The 13702-nt window shown below is 38.3% G+C and overlaps 1 protein-coding gene and 1 pseudogene across 2 annotated transcripts in view; both read right to left on the bottom strand.

Moving 5' to 3' along the window:
- Positions 1-650: 650 nt before the first annotated feature.
- LOC143668765 (protein NDRG4 pseudogene) lies at positions 651-1419 on the bottom strand (annotated as a pseudogene).
- Positions 1420-5102: 3683 nt separating this feature from the next.
- The window catches only part of LOC143668935 (uncharacterized), a 272166-nt gene continuing 263566 nt past the window's right edge, over positions 5103-13702 (bottom strand). For both annotated transcript variants that reach the window (XM_077143557.1, XM_077143558.1), the window contains exon 7: positions 5103-5127. The gene's annotated coding sequence lies outside the window, so the exon portion shown is untranslated. The remainder of the gene's footprint in view (positions 5128-13702) is intronic.

Here is a 13702-nt window from a genome sequence, read left to right as displayed (position 1 = left end):
CTGGAGCACGAGCTGAGTCCATCAAGCACCAGGAGAGGGGCCTGTTAGGAGCACCCCCCGTTGGGGCATTTGTTCAGATGATTGTCACATCACTACAAAACAAAAACAGGTGTGCTTGGGGGAGGGGCTTCAGAGTTCCAGGGCTCCTCACCAACCAGTGCTCTTGGCTGCTGTCTCCTGGCTCTCATGGCAGTGCCTACTACACTGGACCCCGTGCCCCTGTGGTCTCAGCTCCCACCACACCTGAAACCCCCTCCCATCCCCAAACCCCACCCATCCTCAAATCTGCCTTCCCGGGTTTTTCCTACTTATGTTTTTTCCTGCATCTAGGATACGATGCTGGATCCTAGCCAGAGAAGATTCCAATTCTTTCCTTAGCCAATCCCCTTACTTTTTGTGCTCCCATCTGTCTGTCTATGCTTGGACCATAGAGCATTGGATGAAAGGGTCTAATTCAGCCAAGTTAATAAGTTGAGTGAGTTGGGTGGCAGGGAGGGGAGGCAAGCCCCTTATACCACCTGGAAACTATTCTGTGATAGCATCTATGATGACTCCCTCATTTTTTAAAGCAAAAGGAGAAAGCAATTGCCTGCCTTACACCCTCACAAGAATAAACTAAAGGGAAAATGAGCAGGCACAGGGATGGCAGTGGGACAGCGAGTGGATAAGGGTGAGCCTCTAGGTGTGTATCTTCAGCAGGCTGAGGCTTCAGCAGGACCCCTCCATGGTGTGGGTGCTCTGTCCCAGGCCCTCGCTGCTCTCCAAGTGGGCGCAGGCCTGAAGGCAACCGCCATCCAGTAAGCCCACACTGGGGAGGGACGCTCTGTGTGAGTGGGTCAGTGGGTCATGCTGGCCGAGGGCATGCAGCCCAGGCCTTGCAGGAAGTGAGCGTGAAGTCTTCCCTCATCTTCCCATGGCTGTTTGACGTGGAATCTCCCATCTTCCGGAAGGTCGTGGTGGTTGGGTCCAGTTTGGAACTGGACTCCACCACCCCATGCTGGGCAGGTTCATTAGCCCTGACCATTAGCGCCACAGGGCAGCTGGTGTCTCGGGCATTGGGCATCGTTCCAGGCCGGTTAATGTTCAGGTCTCTGCAGCTGATGTACATGTTCCAGAAGAGCTGCACGTTGGCCTCATTCGCCGCATTGCCAATATGCTGCCCGTGGCTCTGGACCAACTCTATGGTTCACCAGCTCCTCCTGGATGAAGAGGTGGGACAGCAGCAGGTCGGTTAAAGTGCTGGTCAGGCCAGAGAGCTTGGTGGCAGCCCAAGTCTATCCAGCCTTTGCCACTGAGACCTTTGTTCATCAGCACCAACCCCTCCTCCAGGTCGAGGAAGATGAGCTTCAGCGAGGGGGGAACCCGGGGCTGGGTGGGGTGAAACAAGACCCGCTGGGAGCCCCCTCCAGTGCTCTTCATTGAAAATCGGACACTTAGCAGTATCTATGATACTCCAAATAGGTGATGACTGTTCCAGGCTTGTCTCCTCATCTCTTTCCCAGAATTGTTTTCCAGGTATATGGAATATTCTGCAATTTCTCTATGTGTTATTTCTTTGCTTATTGTTACATCTTTTTGAGTAAGCTGTTACCTTTGCTAGAAGCCTCAATTTCCCCTCTTTCTTTGTGTCTGCCTTAGGCTACTTTTATCACTCTCTGGCCTCAGGTTAGATGTCAAATCTTTCAGGAAGCTTTTACTGACCCTATGAAACTAAATTAGGCTTCCTTCTCTTCATTCCCAAAGGATTTGCACTTACCCTATCAAAGTACTATCCTGCAATTGTCCATTTGTCAATGTGCTCTCTTAAACTACAAGATACATGATAGGAGAAGATGTGTCTGTGTTTTTCATTAAAGAGTCTATCACAGTGTTTAACACAGAATTGGCAGTCAATAATTATTGGTTGAATGAATGGACAAACTAAGGAATAGCTGGTAGAGTTGATTATCATCCCTTGATGAGCAGGAATAGTGGCTCTCTAAAAAGGAAATTCACATTTCCAAGAATGATTACCAGAAATTATTCCTAACATGCTACCTTATTGCTAATGAATCCATTAATTACATCTTGTGAATGGTCTGAACCCCCAAAGTTTGCCATGTGATATATGCTTTTCTTCTCTCCCTTTAGCTAGCCAATCAGTGTAAGGGCTGTGCTCAGCAAATTCTATGCAAATAGGCAGAAGATTTATAGATTTAGGAGGTTTTAATACATATTTGTAAAACTGCCTACTGAGGCTTCTGAATAATTAACAAACACTTGGGAGAATACATCTATAAATTCAGGTGCTCCCCACATTTTGAAAGTGCTTTTGCTTTTTGCAAGTATTGCAAAACTAAGAGATTTGATGGGCTCAATATCAGAGTCGGCTGTTGGAATTTCCTGTTTTTATAGGGAAGAAATATATATAAAGAGAGAGAGAGGAAAAAACATACATATATACACACACATAGAGATACAGAGACAATACACATGCACACATATATCAAAGGTTAAAAACATTGGTCAGGTTGTAATTACAAAAGCTTCTTCTCTAATGAAAAAGTGTGTACTAGAAGGAAAAGGATAGTTTTTCCTGAGTATAAATGACTTAAATGATGCAAGCTGCATATTAGTTTGCTACTACTACATTTTCATTCCTAAAATCTGAATAATCTCTGTTCAGTTGTTGACCACTGAGTAGTTCTACTAAAACCAAGCACCCATTAGGTGGATATTTTCACAACTTGCAGAAATGTGGTCTAAGTTGGCAACAGTTTCTACATCTAGCTCAAAATCAAGAATGAACTACAGTATTTGACTTTGTTCTTACAGGTTAAAAACCAACAGTGACAATATCCAAGGCCTAGATTAGAATTTATCTGAGGAAAGGTACTGGGAAAATCCTTGAGAATGGCCTGATTTTCATTTTTCTGGATTTGCAACTTCTCTGGGTAGCTCTAGGAAGTACAAAATTGTTAGGTATTTCTAAAGATATCACTTGAAAAAAATAATTGAAATTCACCTTCTCTTATAAATAGGTGGCAAGCTACACTTTTCAGTGACAAGACTGGTGTCCAGAAATCACATTTCTCAGCGAAGAATGCTAGGAGCAGAGGATCAGTTCCAGCTACGGGTGCCCCAGACTTCCTTCAAAGGCCAAGCAGTGTCCAGGGGTACATTTAACCAGGGGTCCAGGTTATTGGCTAATCCACCTTGGCCTAAAAAGCATCATTCAGAAAAGCAATCCTAGCTTTTTGTGGTGATTGACATGCACTAGCAAAGAGGAACTAGTTAAGTAAAACTTAGTCTATCCTTCCCTAGTTCATCTCCAAATCTTAATTGGGCTGTTAGCTCTAAATTACATTCCTTAATTTGTAGAATCTCCATTTCTTAGCTATAACCCTGGCTGGTTTCTAGAGGAAGGGTCCCTATTCACTTGAACTTTTCTCCCATCTCACATAAATCCTATCTCACATAAAATATTTCTATCCCTGATTCCAATTTCTGTTTTGGTACTCAAATTAATCTTGAAGGGCATTGTCACTTCCAATGGGATGGGGTTCTCTAGATTATAACATTACATCAGGCCAAGCTAGAAAACAACGAGGTAATTAGTCATGCTGTTTCCTACCATGAATTTGATATTATTGCATCTTTATTACATTTTACTCCATTATTGCAATTTACTAAAACTTACTATCACTATTTGCCTTTACACTTCATTTTCTATCACCCCACTCTTCTCCCACTTTAAAGGCAAAGAGCAGGTCATATTTTTCTACGTATCTCACCCACCAGGTTCTGTAAGACTCTGAATTTTTTATATTGCAATTACTACAAATAGGAGGCAATTGAAATCTGTCCCTGCAAAAGTAGGGGGAAATAAATAATTGAAAAATCTGAGATCTTAAATGTTGCACAAGATTACATTTTGAAATCCTAAAATTGTGTTTGAAATATTCAAATAGCAAAAATCATCTCTTAATAGGAAATTATATTTCAATCTGATACATTTACATGCCATATGAAAATGAAATAAAATTAATAAGGCCTTTCATAGTATCATATTTTGGCTAAAAATTCAAAATAATCAGAAATAAAGGCAGTTATTTGCTTTTATCTATCTTTTAAAACTTTTGTTAAAGAAAGTTTCTCTGAATTTAAGCAAAAAGAAAATGCCAGCTAAAATATTTACTTTGTGATATTTATACATTTCAATATGAAGAATTAGAATTGAGACTGCCCACTCTTTGGCAGAATTTCCCCTGACCTTAGCAAGCACCTTGGCACCTACAGAGAAAGCATTTTCCCGAAAGTCTAAAGAGGGTTGCCAATTATTTTCAGGTGCATTAACATAAAATTATGGCATTTATATAACCAACACTACATGCTAAACACGAACCTTTTACATGTGCTAGTTCATTTACTTCTAACAACCAATCTAAAAGGTAAATGCTGATATTACCCACATCTTGTATATAACAAAGCAGATGCAAAGAGGTTAGGAATTTACCCAGGATTGCACATCTAGTGAGAATTCAAACAGAGGCAGTGTACACTCTTAACAATTAGGCTGTACTGTGTCTACTATGATGGTGTTTTGCAGTTTGAAAGATAGGTTTGAGCTGGTGAATGTAGAGAGAGAAGGGCATTCCAATGATGTCTAAATTTTTCAGGCTGCTATGACAAATAACACACAAAGGCTTGGCCTAAACAATGGGAATTTACTGACTCACAGTTGGATGGTAGGAGATGTTCTAAATTGAGGTATCAGCCAGACAATGCTTTCTCCCCCATCTGTAGCATTCTGGTGGCTGCTGCTAGAAATCCTTGGGTTTCCTTGACTTATGTCCCTGCATCACATGGCGATGTCCTCTCCTTTCTCTTACATGTCCCATTTACTTCCACCTTCCGTGGAACACCATTCAATCTCTGTGCCTGTATTTCTTTCACTTATAAAGGACTCCATAATACAGATTAAGTTGGGCCACACTTTAACTAAAATAATATCTTCAAAGGACCCTATTTACTACAGGTTCACACTCACAGGAATACGGATTCAGATTAAGAACATGTTTAAATTCAATTTACCACAAGTACTATTTCATTTATACTTTTACTCACCAATTTGTAGTTGCAGTGAACCTAAAACAGTCAAACAAAGGAAAAAGAAATAGTAGTTTCTTTAAACAGTAGTGTTCATCTATCACATGAACAGGGGACAGAGTAGTTCTCTTTAAGTGCAAACCTGCCTGAAATAAGCTTACTCTATTAAGCAGGTCATGAAATCATAAAATCTCCATTACATATGCGACAATAGAGCCTTTAGCTTTGTAAGGAATTTCCATAATGAAAATACAATTTAGTTTCGTCCTGTAAATTATACACAATGAGCATTATGTAATAATTGTATTACTAATAATGATGACAAATTATGATTGCAGAGTATTTTAGCTTTCCAGGGTACCATCTCATCTATTGTCTCTAACTTTATCCTCAATGCAACCTTGTACAAATGAAGACAAGGGTATTAAGCAATTTGCTTAATGGCAGATCTGGGAATAAGATCCACATCCTCTTGGGTGTGTTCAATAATTACTTGTTTATAAACTGACCTCTTGGGATTCTCCTAGAGGAAAAATACTCTGAATCTTAGGTCAGCCCATGGACTCCCTTATGTCAATTTAAGTTAAAACAAAGTTACCCATTTAAAACCTTTTTTGATTATGTGATAATTTTATTCATAACATATCTCAAATTATGCAGCCAAATTAAGTAAGAAATTCAATCTCAAGTCAGCCTTTGAAATCTCAAATTTTGAGTCAGTTACAATGATCTTTGCCAAAAACTCTCCAATAAAGGATGTTGAAATGTATGCATAAATTTTGTTAAAATATGGAATCAAAGGTGAAATATATATTAAGCAGAGTAAGTAGAAGAAAAAAATGTTATTTTATATTTAAAATAGCTAACGGGTCACCTGCAATAATGACTGAAAATATACACAATAAAAATTCTCAATACTGATTATGGACTCTGGAAAATAAAAATAAGAGAGAAGGTTCATATTAGATAAGGAAGAAGGAAGATCATTAACACACACAATGAAGCCCTTTAAAAAACCAGAGTAGGTCATTTTGATATAAGTAATGAAAATGACAGCAGAAATCCAATAAAATTATTTGGCGATAAATTTTATAACTGAGGGTTTAGAAATTAACATCTATGCCAGAATTCCAGCTGAATAAAAATCAAGGCAGAATCTCATAAATATCACAAGCTTCATGTTTCCAAATATGTGGACAAACTTTAAAATCATATAAGCTTTTTTTTTTTAATTTGAAGAATTCGAGGCTCAGAGATACTGGTTAGCCCAAGGTTACACATTTATACTGAACCTAGAACACAGACCTAACTTGACATTTTCAGGGTTTGTGTACAAGAGGACAAAAAGAGCTCACATACGTTATGCCTGCATATTAAGAGTTATAAATCGAGCCAAGAAAATGTGAAATAGAACAAGTTCTAGCCTCACATCTAGCCACACATCTCAGTTGGAATCTCAGACCCTTAGGAATGTACTAATTCTTAAGAATTCCAGGACTCCTTGGCATTCCACATCAGGTTGAGTCAATCCCCAGACCCTGGTCTGCCCCTTCTCTTCCCTCCCCCTGCCTCCTTTCCATGTCATGAGGAGCCTCACTCATCAACTAGGGACACCTAGGCCTGCAATGCAATTCCAAACTCTGCCCAAGCACCCTCCCTGCAATAGTTATCCCTTTTGCCTCCTTCAGACCTAGCGGTGCATCTATCCCTGGGAGGGTAGGCTTCAGGAAGAGGCCAAAGCAAGCCCCAAAAGGGAGCTCAATCTCTTGGGGCATGGAAATCAGGGTTCCAGGTACCCAGATCATGGGGTGGAAGCTGGGGCTTGGACTCCAGTTGGTCAATTCCCCATGACCCCACAGTTTCTTCCCTTTGTGATCATCGGTGTGGCTGGAATAGGCTAGAGCAGCATCCTCTAAAACAAGATGGGCTAGTTAGGGCCTCCCATTCTCAGGTTTAAGAGTCACACTTTTTATAAATCCCTTCCAGTGATACAGCAAACAGCAAAGAAAATTTCCACACATCATCACATTTGATCCTCCCAGGCCACCCACGAGATAGAAAAGGCTGGTGACATTGAGAACAACAAGGATCACTGAGAAAACTGAAAAAAAATGGAATCTACTTAAGACCCCCAAATTAGAGAAGAGCTGAGTCCAAGTTTCCCCCTACCTATTCCAATGTTTCTATTTCCTCCATTCAGTACCCATTTCCTTCATTTAATAACTATTCACTAAGCTATACCTGATTGTGTGAAAGACACCATGTTAGGCCATAACCAAGAGAAGTGCTGGGCTCAAAGCCTGAGACCTCGTCCAGTATATGTGTTTTCAGGATTTTGGAAATATTCAACATATAAAGTTGAGATTCCACATATTCCAAGTTTCCACTACAAAGCAATGTCTGATAACTCATTGCTCACCTTATTTTGCTGGATCTCATGGAAGTTGGTAAAATACAGAGCTGATCAGCTCTGTTACATTCCATAGTCATTTCCCTTCTCTGTCCTAGAAGACTTAAAGAGCTTTGCCTTCTAGTTCTAGATTGAAATATATATAATTACAAAACAAAACAAAACAAAACACTACTACATGTCGTGATCGACATAGAGAGGATGCTGTGGAAGTCTGTCCTGGAGCCTTTCACCTCTGCCTACTAGTCATGTTTAAGAATTTCTCAGCTGCTGATACATCCTCTCTAGCAAAGGGTAAACACTATTTTTTCAGTGGTAAACACACTTGTGATAAGACTCTACTTACAATTTTATATTCTGCTACATTTAATCATTTTACTTATACTAGTCAGCAAATATCTATTGTGCCAGAAATTATGACAACTGTTTGGGATTCATTGGTGAACAAAACAAATACAGTGTCTACCCTCATGGACCTCACATCCTACTGAGTATATTGCAAGCATTTTCCTATGCCATGAGAGATTTTGCCATAATAAAGTTTATGCCTGCATGGTCCCATTGCAAAAAATTTTTCCTAATATTGGAAATGCATGGCTTGCAAAATTATGAAGTAGCTATGATAAAAAAATTTATCCACATTTTAAAATTATTTCCTTGGAATGGAGTTTAAGATCTTCCCCTTTATTCAGGTTTTACTTTTGTTCAATCCCTCAATCAACAGAAGCAATTTTTAATTAACATGAGATGATATATTTTAAACACATGTATAAGCCAGAATACCTTTCTGTTGCTTTCAACAAAGAAAGAGAATCTGGACAGGTATGAAATTGTTGATAGACTATTTTCTTCTCAAAATTCTATGACTGTTTGCCACCATCTTATGCCATTTAGCTTATCAGGGATGTCTGCAATCAGCTTGATTTAATCCACTTTTAATGGTATCTTGGTTTGTTCTGCCTAAATACTTTTGCTTTTAATGTAGTCTTGCAACTAAAATTTTAGCAGTCTATCATTTTATCTCCTTTAATTGATTGACTGAAAAAAAGAGAGTCTTTCTGATCTGCATATTTAGATCATTTTTCTGTTAGTGAAATTATTGTAAAAATAAATCTCAATGTTTGCTTTCCCCATTAGGGATAGCTATATTTCTTAGGTTCACATCTCCATTCTCTATTCTTCAGATATGTCATCTTTTGGCATTTTTTAATTGCTTTTGATTGTTCACCTGCCTTTTGGAAGTTCTTCTTAAATTTGTCCTTCCACCTGTTGATTTGATTATCTACTGTGCTAGCTCATAGATTTTAATTTTCCTACTAAATTGATTATGGCCAGGAAATTTCCTCTTTATCTTGTCCATCTCCTAGTGGCACTTTTGTCTTCTCATTTAGTCCTTGTGATTGTCTATAACCATTTCACAGACACTGCATCCCCATGCAACCTATAGTGACACCTCAATAGTTTCCTAATTTTTCTAGTTCCTCACAAAAATAATTTCCATATATATACTATGGGTTTCCAGAATGATATGGGATCTTTATGAGCCTCATATAAGTTTGCTGTAGTTGTTATTGCTTCTGTCTTTTGATTTATCCAGGAGTCAGGAGATATCTGTGCAAGTTCAACCAGTGTTTGCCAATGACAGCACAAATAACCTCTTCATCATCCTACTCTCTGTGTCCTCAGGGATTCATTGCATTCCCTCTTGCATCATTAAGAACCAATGACCAGTTCTAGTAGACTTTTGTCTGGTGGGGTTTTTCTAAACTTCACATCCATTGCCTGGTTGTCTGCTCTATGGATAGGTGAAGGCCATAGAAAGCTGTAATTAACAGTACAAAATGCTATCCACACACAATCTTCTCTTGGTTAAGCCATATCACCCAGAATGCAATATGCTACTACCAATTCTCAAATCTCCAGGCTACTTTGTGCCTGGTTGTCTTGTGGGACTCAGTATTTCTGACTAGATGAGAAACTAGACAGGAAGTCAATACTCTATCTTTAAGTGTTGTGTTCATGCAGGTAATTAACTCAGGGCCAAGAGGTAGCTCCTTTCCCACATTCAAAGGAATTATTTTTCTTAATATTTTTCTTAATATTGGTTGCTTTTCCAGTCCAGGTCCATCATTCTCATATTTAGGAGAACATCTTTTTAAAATCTTGGTAGTAGGATTACTGCCAGTGTTTTTTGTTTTGTTTTTTTACCAATGAATATTGAGCTTTCCATATTTTCATAGGAGCTTGGAAAAATGCATACATGGAACTGCTAGCTATCTGCTATTTTAAACCTGAGAAGAAGAAAATTTTAATCTGAAAGTACATTTACACACATTGACACATATGGACTACTTCATTGACCATTGTGGACAAATGGTCACACAATGGTCAAAGCCTGTTAACTTTAAGCTTTGTCCTGTTAACAGGACCAAGCCTGCTGACTTTAAGCTACGATTTTAAACAAGTAACAAGCTCTGTGAACAGAAGCTGTGCCAAAAAACCATCTAGAATCAGCTCCAAGGGCACAGAGCACCCTGTAGTTTAATGATCAGTCAAACCCATACTGCTAGTGACTTATAATTAAAGTAATAGAACTATTTTTCTCTTTAAGGTTTGATCCTTCTCTGCTTTCAGAAAGAGCCCCTGACTATCACTTCATACCATATGGCAACCACTTTAAAGTTATGTCAATTCTGAAGGAAGATAAAGGATCAAAGATAATCTGGTGAGCCTCCCCTCAATCATTCTCTCTCTCTCTCTCACACACACACACACACACACAAGCATGTGCACAAATAACACTGTTAGTTTGGAGAGCAAATTATAGAGGTAATCACAGACTCATCAAACCAGTGCAAGGTTATTAGCATATTTAATCCATTGCAAAACCCAATCCCGTTAGGATGCCCCAAGAAAATAAATGAAAAGAACCCCTTCAGGGGTTCGTAGGTTGCATCAACTTTTGCTATAAGGGAAGCCTGACAATATTATGAGTCACATCAGGAACATTTCAACTGTTAAAATAAAACACATCCAAATTAAAAAATAAATAATAACAATAGCAATTATCTATATATTATGTAAGGAAGCACACAAAAAGAGTATAATACCATAAATAACTTTTTTTTCCATTCAAGTTTGCATTTTCATTCCTGAACCACATTTGGAAAACAATAGGATGAGGCACTCAGGGAATAAAGGATCATTTGCCATTAGACTTTAATGTGTGATTACTTAGTAATGTAATTGAAAGCATGACTGTAGCACAGTGCCAGGGTTCTATTGTCAGGGGATTATATCAAAAAATGATACAGACTATTTCACATCCTTTTTGTTTTTTCATTCTTAAATATTGTAATAAATTCCATGTCAGATCATAGGTAATATCTATAACATAACTAATTATAATTACCAGTTAAGAGATGGCAATCTCTCACATAATGTTTTACAAGGATAATATCTCAGATTTACAAATTTCATTGTTTCCTCAACTTCATTTCTTTTTTCATCTTTCGGAGTTAAAGGTCATAAAATGGTTTGAATCATAGCAGACAAAATACGAGGATGGTTCAGATAATGGATGCAAAACTTGCACTCCTATTTTAAAGAATAGCCTTTTGTTTGGAAGTCTTTCATGGGTTTAAGACAAACAACATAGAAGACGGAAAAAAATCTCTTCCCAGTTCTAGACCTGCTGTATAATAGACTACATTGCAAGCACAGATAGTAACCTCACAACAGCTACCAATGCTTAGCCCAGTGCCTGGCCCTAATGGGCACTGGAAAACATCAAGTGAACACTAATTGACCAATTATTTTTCTTCTAGAAGGTTCTATTCAACAGGAAATTTTAATTCCTTATTCAAAAAGACTTTATTAGAATTTTTTTTGTAAAACTGATCTCTTTCTGGCAGATTTCGTCCGAGTTTTTTTGAATAAGACAAATAGATAATTTAACATCTAACATCACAGATACGTCTCAAATTGCTATAGTTTCCTGTTGTAAACAGTAATAAACATGCATTATCTGCCTGTAGCCTTGCATTTTTGCTGCAGAAAGCCATGGCAATTCCATTTAAAGTCTTTTAACCTATTCACTCCATGGTTGTGGGAGGAACACAGCCTTTTGGGCTTTATAATGAAATTGTGTCACTTTATCATGTGAACGGCTTATTAGGACCTGTTTGGCCTGATGATTTAGTTTTACCACAGTGAGGCTACCATTCCAAAGCTTTACATACAGTTTGGGGACTATTCTGTCATTTTAATATTTAAGGGTTTGCTTGCTTTCTTGTGAAGTGGGCTTTCACTTAATTTTAACATTATTTACATTGTTTATTATCTGGAGACAAATTGAAGGGTAAGGTAAGGTGCTGCACTACAAGACAATCCTGAAATCCAAAGGCTACTACTATTACTGAGAATATTCAGACCTTTTGAAGTCAATGTGCTGCGCACTCCAGCATAAATATGCACTGCTGTTTTCAGTTACAGAAACAAGTAGAAAACTTGTGCTTATCGTCTATTTCAGTTCATTAAAGCTGCTGAAATGCAATTTACCAGAAATGGACTGACTTTTACAATGGAGATTTATTAGCTTACAAATTTACAGTTCTAAGGCCGTGAAGATGGCCAAATTAAGGCATCAATAGGATGATACCTTCTCTGAAGAAAGGCTGCTGGCATCTTGGACACCTCTCTCATGGGAAGGCACATGGCAGGCATCTGCCAGTCCTTCACTCCTGGGTTTTGCTGCTTCCAGCTTCTGTCTTCAGTGGCTTCCTCTTTCAGTTTTTCTGAGTACGTCCTTGTCTCTCAGCTTCTCTGGGGCTTCTCTGAGCTCTTTTGACTTCTTCTATGTGCCCTTTATCCTCTTTTAAGGGACTCCAGTAAGGGGATTAAGACCCAACTTGAATTGGCTGGGTCACCTCTCAACTGAAATAACTAATCAAAAGATCCCACCCACAACAGGTCTATAGCCACAGGAATGGATTAAAAGAACATGGCCTTTTCTAGGGTACATAACATCTTCAAACTTCCATACCTTCCTTCAAAACTTGAATTTTACAAACCCAGCTGCCCTACCATACTTGAAGAAGTCTCAGGCCCTGTCATTGTTTTCTCTGTTTTTTCTACAACTGCAATATGGAGGGTCAGAAAACAAATCAGCCAGGATCCAGGTCTCTAGAACTCAATCCTAAGTGAGGTAAACCTCTTGCTTATTCTGTCCTTGTATGCACCCTATAGGCCAGGAATTCTGGCTTGATCCCAATTCTGAAAACTGCTTAATTTCTCTACCCCACATTTCCATCTCCCTCTAGAAAGTGGATCCTGAATGGAACCTCAACTCTTGCAACACCAGTAGGGTTAGCTTCTAATTTGGGTTCATTCTCTCCAGCTTAGCTTATGAACCTAAAAACTGGTGTTGAACTGATCTTGGTTTGCCTCTTCTTTGTCTAAATGGGCCTGAACCTTCAATAAGATTCCCAACATCTCTCCCACAAGACCTGAGGTGTAGAGATTGATCTTCCAAATTTAAGTAAAACTAAATTTGAAAAAATTGATATTTTCCAAAAAAATATATAGTTTTCATAAACTAAATTTATCATCACTGTGAAAAAGCATGGTATTATTGAATCCATGTTACTTCAGAAATGGAAAAACATTATATTCCAAATTGAGTGTGGCAAGATAAGGGCTGATTGACAGATTTCAGCTTCCATTTAACTGCAAGGATCAAGGACACCTTTAGTTTTGTTCCCACCACCCCCCCTTCCCAGCTACTTCTGAAATCATCAGATAGAAAAAAAGCAATTTTTTAAAGAGTAATTTAAGGGTCAGTCAGCATAATTAACAAAAACCTTGTCATTTTTAAATCAATCAACAAAAACCCAAAGGCTAAAATCATGCCTTCCTTTATTCTTAACATCACAGTGAGGTGAGGAATTTAATTAGGAATGAAAAAGCTATGATCAAAAAAGTATGAGGACAAAAATACCATTTGGTGAATGCCAAAGAACTAACTACCTATATAATTATTTCCCTGGTAACTTAGCCTTGGTTTAGGGTGATCTGGAGATACAGACCTGCAGTGTCCCTTGAAATGGGATAATTTTCTGAATATCTGGTCTTGTATTTCACGATATTCCAGTGTATTTCAGAGAAGGACAAAGAAAATCAATAGGGTTGAATTTTCCAAATTTA

This window comes from Tamandua tetradactyla, chromosome 25 (genome assembly GCF_023851605.1).
Source record: "Tamandua tetradactyla isolate mTamTet1 chromosome 25, mTamTet1.pri, whole genome shotgun sequence".
NCBI lineage: Eukaryota > Metazoa > Chordata > Mammalia > Pilosa > Myrmecophagidae > Tamandua > Tamandua tetradactyla.
The sequence above is the reverse complement of the archived record's forward strand: the minus strand, read 5'-3'. Positions and strand labels throughout refer to the sequence as shown.